We start from the raw sequence: 6,081 nt of genomic DNA on the forward strand, positions 1-6,081 counted from the left end.
GAAAGAAGTAAGGTATGCAACAACGAACATAATTCTGGTACAGTAGTGGGGCTGTGACTGATAAGATTTTGGTTTTGGAGAACGGACAAAAATTTTTGTAGTGTTGTCACCACCATTTCTGCTGCCGCAGAGGAGAGCTGAGAAATCTTGAAATTAAATAATATATCTCAACATGGTAAGAAGGGGAGGGGTTGCAAGGAACCAGCAGCATTGTTCTGGAGAAAACAATAATACATCTGAGATATAAATAGAAGTTCAGAAAATGTGCCTCACTGCAAAGTTTAAAGCTAAAACCTCCTAATGAGTGGAATTCAGGAATCCACTCGGTGTCATTCCGCCTTCTGTCCCGAAATCACTTTGTGGCCTTGGTAGAGTCATTTATGGCCTCGGGCCTCTGTTTACCCATTTGCAGAATGAGAATAGACCCAGTACTGGCACGGATTTGTTCTGGTTAAAAATGTCTGCAGTATTTATGACAGTATCACCTTTTACATTTGGGTTAATGACAACTACATAGAATACATCATTGCGATATTTAGTGATCAGATGATCACTCTAGTCAATTGAAGGGTGAGTATATGCCAGAATACAGAAAAGAAAGTGCAGGATAGAATGTGGAGGGAATGGGTGTCAGAGAGGGTGAACCAGGGGAAAGGATGAAAGCAAGTGTGCAGATACACACGTTTGATGCTGTAGCATTATCAACCTCACTGTGATTTATAGAATTTCAACAAACTGCATTTACCTGTACAAGATGTTTCTTTACACATCAAGCATCCGGCCTTGACGTGAAGAAGACGTGACCTGCCCATGGTCTTCCCCAGAGGTGACACCAAAATTGTGATCTGCACCCTGGGTCAGCCAAAAACCCTGTGGACAAGAAAGGACAGCTCGAAGTCTGGTGGGGTCAGCCTTTGCGGCTGGAAAAGCATTCGCTCATTCTTTCTTCTTTTGGGCCCTGCTCCAGGGTCAAAAATGCTACCATCTCCAGACCCTTTACTCCCCATTCTCGTCTTTTTCTCCCGACCATTCCCATTCACCATCTGCTCCCTCCTTCATTTCATCTCTCCAGAGTCTACGTAGTCATCCAAAGCTACATCTTTCAGTAAGGATGATAACAAATGATTCCTGAACAAAAACATCCATGTAAGCAGGTTTCTTGGATTAAGCCTTGATTATTAAAACCAAAAAGGAAAACACAATCATTCTCATTTATTTTTAATTCAGTAACTTTATCCTGAAACAAAGTATCATACCGAGTCCCTCACATTTCTTCTTGTTTGTATGAAATGTGTTCATTGATCAGGAGCCCCGCAAACCAGAGGGGAAGGAAATATATGCATTCATAGATGGTTGCCTTGTAGCTCAAGCATTGACTTTAATAGGACATAATTAAGACTGGTATTAGATGAGAGAAAATGAGAACGAAAAAGCCCACTGCTCTTAAAATTTCTGGCTTCTGCACTTTATTAGCAGCAAGGGATAAATATACTGGGAAGAGAAATTTCTGACTTCTTTCTGTTTTTCTGTATTATTGCTCTCTTGGTTTTTAATGTGTTGCAGAATATTGCTACAATATTCTGGTTGAAGCAGTCAATTATCTCTTGCCTAGGCCTTCCACCCTTGTCCTCTACAGCTCATTCTTAACACAGCAGCCAGAATGATCCCAGGAAGGCACAAGTCAGATCATGGTAACTTCCCTGCCTAGAACACTTCCTTCAATTGCCATCACATATCAGCCAGTTCTTTTTTTTTTTTTTTTTTTTAAAGATTTTATTTATTTATTTGACAGAGAGAGATCACAGTAGGAGAGAGGAAGGGAAGAGATCACAGAGAGAGAGGAAGGGAAGCAGGCCCCCTGCTGAGCAGAGAGCCTGATGTGGGACTCCATCCCAGGACCCTGAGATCATGACCCCAGCCGAAGGCAGCGGCTTAATCCACCGAGCCACCCAGGCGCCCCAGATATCAGCCAGTTCTTAACGGTGGCCTTGTAATGCACAGTGGGCTTCCACACCCTGCTCTGGCTCCACTTTGCTACTCTTTCCAGACTGTCACTACTTTCCATCAATCCTGGCCCTCATGTTTCACTCTCACACCAAAGTCTTTGCACTGGCTGTTCCATTTGCCTGGAATGCTTCTCTCCCCCTCCCCCACCCCAGACTCACAGCTTGTTCCCTGATCCCTTCTAGGTCTTTGATCAAACACCCCTTCTTGGTAAGTCCTTCCCAGATCACCTAGTATCTAACTGTAACCCAGGTCCCATCATTCTCTATCCTTTTCCTCTGCTGTATTTTCCCTCAAAAGCATTTGTCAACTTCTAAAATTACTATAAAGCTTCATTTTAAAAATTGCACTCACCTCTCCAAGAATGTAAGCTCCTTGGGAGGTCAGATGTCTCTGCCTCTTTTGTTTACTCATGCATTCCAAAGGCCTAGCACAGGGCTCAGAACTTAATAAGCGCTCAAAAAATATTTTTTTGGGCGCCTGGGTGGCTCAGTGGGTTAAAGCCTCTGCCTCTGGCTCAGGTCATGATCTCAGGGTCTTGGGATCAAGCCCCGCATCAGGCTCTCTGTTCAGCAGGGGGCCTGATTCCCTTACTCTCTCTCTCTGCCTGCCTCTCTGCCTACTTGTGATCTCTGTCTGTCAAATAAATAAATAAATAAATAATCTTAAAAAAATATATATTTTCATGAATGAATAAGTGAATGGGTGAAGTATGTAGTCAGGGCAGACATTACTGATTGACCTGACATCATTTATTCTCTTCTTCCTTGCAGACAACCCTCATTTGTTTGGGGCAACAGTGTGGGCAGCCCAGTGGGGTCATGTTTGCACAAGCCCACCATAGCTGCATGGCTCCCTCTTCCCCATGATCCTTTGCAGCACGGCATGGGCTGATGTGATATAAAGTCTGCTGGGCAGCCATGGAGAATACGAAGGCGGCAAGGACACCTCCAGACAAGATTTCATTCCTGCTCACTCTGTTGTGATGAAAACTAAGCTCCAGTTAGTTTGATGGCTAAAACCAGCCCAACAGCCGAAAGAGTCTTGAAAGGAAATCACAGATTTTAGAGAAAGCAATGTGAGATTTACCTGTAGATATATTCTGTTACCATTTTTTTAAAAACAAATATGTATTTCTTAATATTCAGAACACTGGAGTTATACCACAAGGAAAGAGTCTGGGGTCAATGAAGATTTTTGAATTTGCGCTTCTGCTGTGCTGGTCTTTCCACCTCCCATCCCCCACCCTGGACTCCCACTGCTCTGACCCCTCCCACTGCGAGGCAGTCCTGGCTGGGACCCTGTACCGGATGTTGATGACCAGCCAGGGGAACAGGAATGGTAGTGGAACTTTCTGTTCATTTTCCTGACAGTCTGGATGAGGAGGCCCTATTTGGGGTTTCCTGAGATTTTTTTAGCTTAGCTCTTTAATGGTGTTTAAAAGCTCTGACTCTGGGCTCTTCCCTCATGATCAATGGATATAGGGGAGTGACTGGGACCTTGCAGCTGGCGTGCCTATTTGGGAAAGAGGGGCAGAGGGTACCCATATCCTACGTCTCAACTCCAGCTCCTCTGGCCTGTCCAGGTTCTTCTGAAGGTCACCTGGAGGTTACAGGTGACCTTCTGAAGGTCACCTAGAGTCCTTGAGTCGGCTGTCTCCCAGATGCATGGACATAGCAGCCAAAAGGGCAGAGTCCCAGCCCAGAAACCTGGCCCACTGTTGTTCCCTCGTTGACAGCTGCTGCTGAATCTCTGAGGTAAGGGCCAAAGTGGCCTTCCCCAGGTGGGCAGCAGCCCTCAGGGTGCAGGAGGGCAGGCTGTGCCCAGCAGAGGGAGAGTAGCCCTACCAGCTGGAAGGTGAGGCCTGGGTGACCCAAGGGGCAGTAGCAGGTTTGTGTCTGGACTTTCCACCTTTCCCCTGGGCCACCCAGCAGGCTGAGACCTGGAATGGGGCTGGCAGGATGAGCAGCCATCTGGAGGCTAGGACAGCCTCCCTTCTGCTGGGCTCTGTTCAAGATATTTTCACTGGCTGCCCTTCCTCCCTCCTGCTGTTTCTGGTATTTTCCGGGGCCAGTCTTGCACAGAGCAGGGTGGGCACCATGGAGCCTCTGTGGGCAAAGGGCCACAGCTTACACTTCAGTTTCCAGGCAAGAGGCCCAGCCACCAGATCAGTGAATCAGGCGAAACCTGAGCCCCCAGAGCCTCCACACTGCCGTTTGAGAGGGTCGGAAAAGGGTGGTGTTTCATCTGTTACCATTTTTAATTAAGAGATTAATTCATTAATTTTGAAACTGCATACGCCTTCCTGTTCTTTACTCCTTGGTGCAAAAGCACATGTCTCTTCCATTCCCAAGAAAGAGGCCAAATACTGGTGACCTCCCAGCGAAAATTATGAGAATTTGTTTGGTCTTCGTGATATTTTGAGTTTTTCAATTTGTGGGCAACATTTGGAAATTGAAAAGTACACATATAAATCAATCTTCCTTCCTTCCTTCCTTCCTTCCTTCCTTCCTTCCTTCCTTCCTTCCTTTCTTTCTTTCTTTTTAAATAGGAAGATTTGGCAGCTGTAGGTGGGATTCGAGCAGGGGAACAGTTGTCTGCAAGGAAGCGGCAGGTGGTCCATGTAGATGGGTAGCGCCTGTTGGGGCCAGTGTGTTACCTGCCCGGATCTGGCAGATAACTGTGTTTGCAACGTCTTGTGAGCACATATCGACAGAGCGACACCCCATGACTTGCCCGGGCAGCCCGGGCAGCCCAGGCATGTGTCTGGTGTAGCACGGTAATTACTGCCAGAGCACACTCTGCTTCCTCCATCGTGTCTCCAAAGTGTGCTTTGGGGACCATGAATTCTGCGCCCCTCAAAGGTGCTCCAAGCTCTGGGTCCGGCCTTTGAGGGCTGATATGACCATCATTCAAGACTTTGTGCTCACATTAGGTCTCCCTTGACAATTAAGAGTCGGAGTTGGAGATGGTTCAGTTCTTTGTAGCTCTTTGATTCCATCAGAAAGGGGATCATTTCCACTTAGTTCCAGTGAGCTATTCTACTGGTGCTGTCACTATCTTAAAAGTCTTTAGAATAAAGTTATGGTAATTCTCCTATTTATGGTCTCCAGAAGCCACAAATACTTTCCTAAACTTGTCCAAGTGGAGAAAGTTCAAATTTTTTGGCACCCTACCTATCAGGGGTCAATAAAACAAAAAACAAAAAAACACAACATATATCCAGGATTACACCCTTTCTTCAGTCTACTTCTCACCTTCAAATGCTGGGTCTGGCAACCACTGCATCAGAATGTGTGTCTAGATATCTGTGATCCCATAAATCCCAGGGCTCTAAGGGGATGAGAGACGGATCTCGTCTGCTTTATGCAGACCTGCAGGGGAGAGAACAGGGAAAACTGCTCTGTGAGCAGGCATAAGAACGAGACGTAGTAAGGATATTTCATAGCCCTTTCAAAATGTTGACAATTTTATTAACTACTCACTTTCATATTTCAGTAATATTGGTGAATAATTTTGGATTTGAAAAAACACCTTTATATATGTCTTTCACTGCTTTGGAAATATTTTCAGGTACCCCAGAGCCTATTCAAGTCTCAGGCCTGTTGGATTATTTGCAAGAATGATTATTTGTGACGCTACTTAATGTTGCAATTTACTGAGACTTCTTGCCATCACATCCATCTCTGGTTTGACAGGTAAAGTAGGGAAGGTTTTGCAAGATAGTAAAATGGTGAACAATTTATGTTTTTAAGCTTGTGTACAAAACTGTTTCATGATTCACCCTCTAGCTCTTCCTGATTGCATGGGGGTGTTTCCACTGTAGTAAGGAGTACCGAGTGCTGCAGGGAGAGGAGAACCATGCTGGGGGAGAGGAGTCCTAGATTCAGCCATGGCCTCGATTCCCGTGGTGACCTTGGGTCACAGCTAGGTCGTTTCAGTATCTTCTCTCTTGGCCTTGTATTCAAGTTTGCAAGGACCGGGAAGCAGGGGGTTTTGCCACGGTAACAAAATCTCAGTGCCTTAACACAGATTTTTTTTTTTTTTTTTTTTCAAATCAAGTCTGCTCTGGGTGTG

This window comes from Mustela nigripes, chromosome 2, assembly GCF_022355385.1.
Source record: "Mustela nigripes isolate SB6536 chromosome 2, MUSNIG.SB6536, whole genome shotgun sequence".
Taxonomy (NCBI): Eukaryota; Metazoa; Chordata; class Mammalia; order Carnivora; family Mustelidae; genus Mustela; species Mustela nigripes.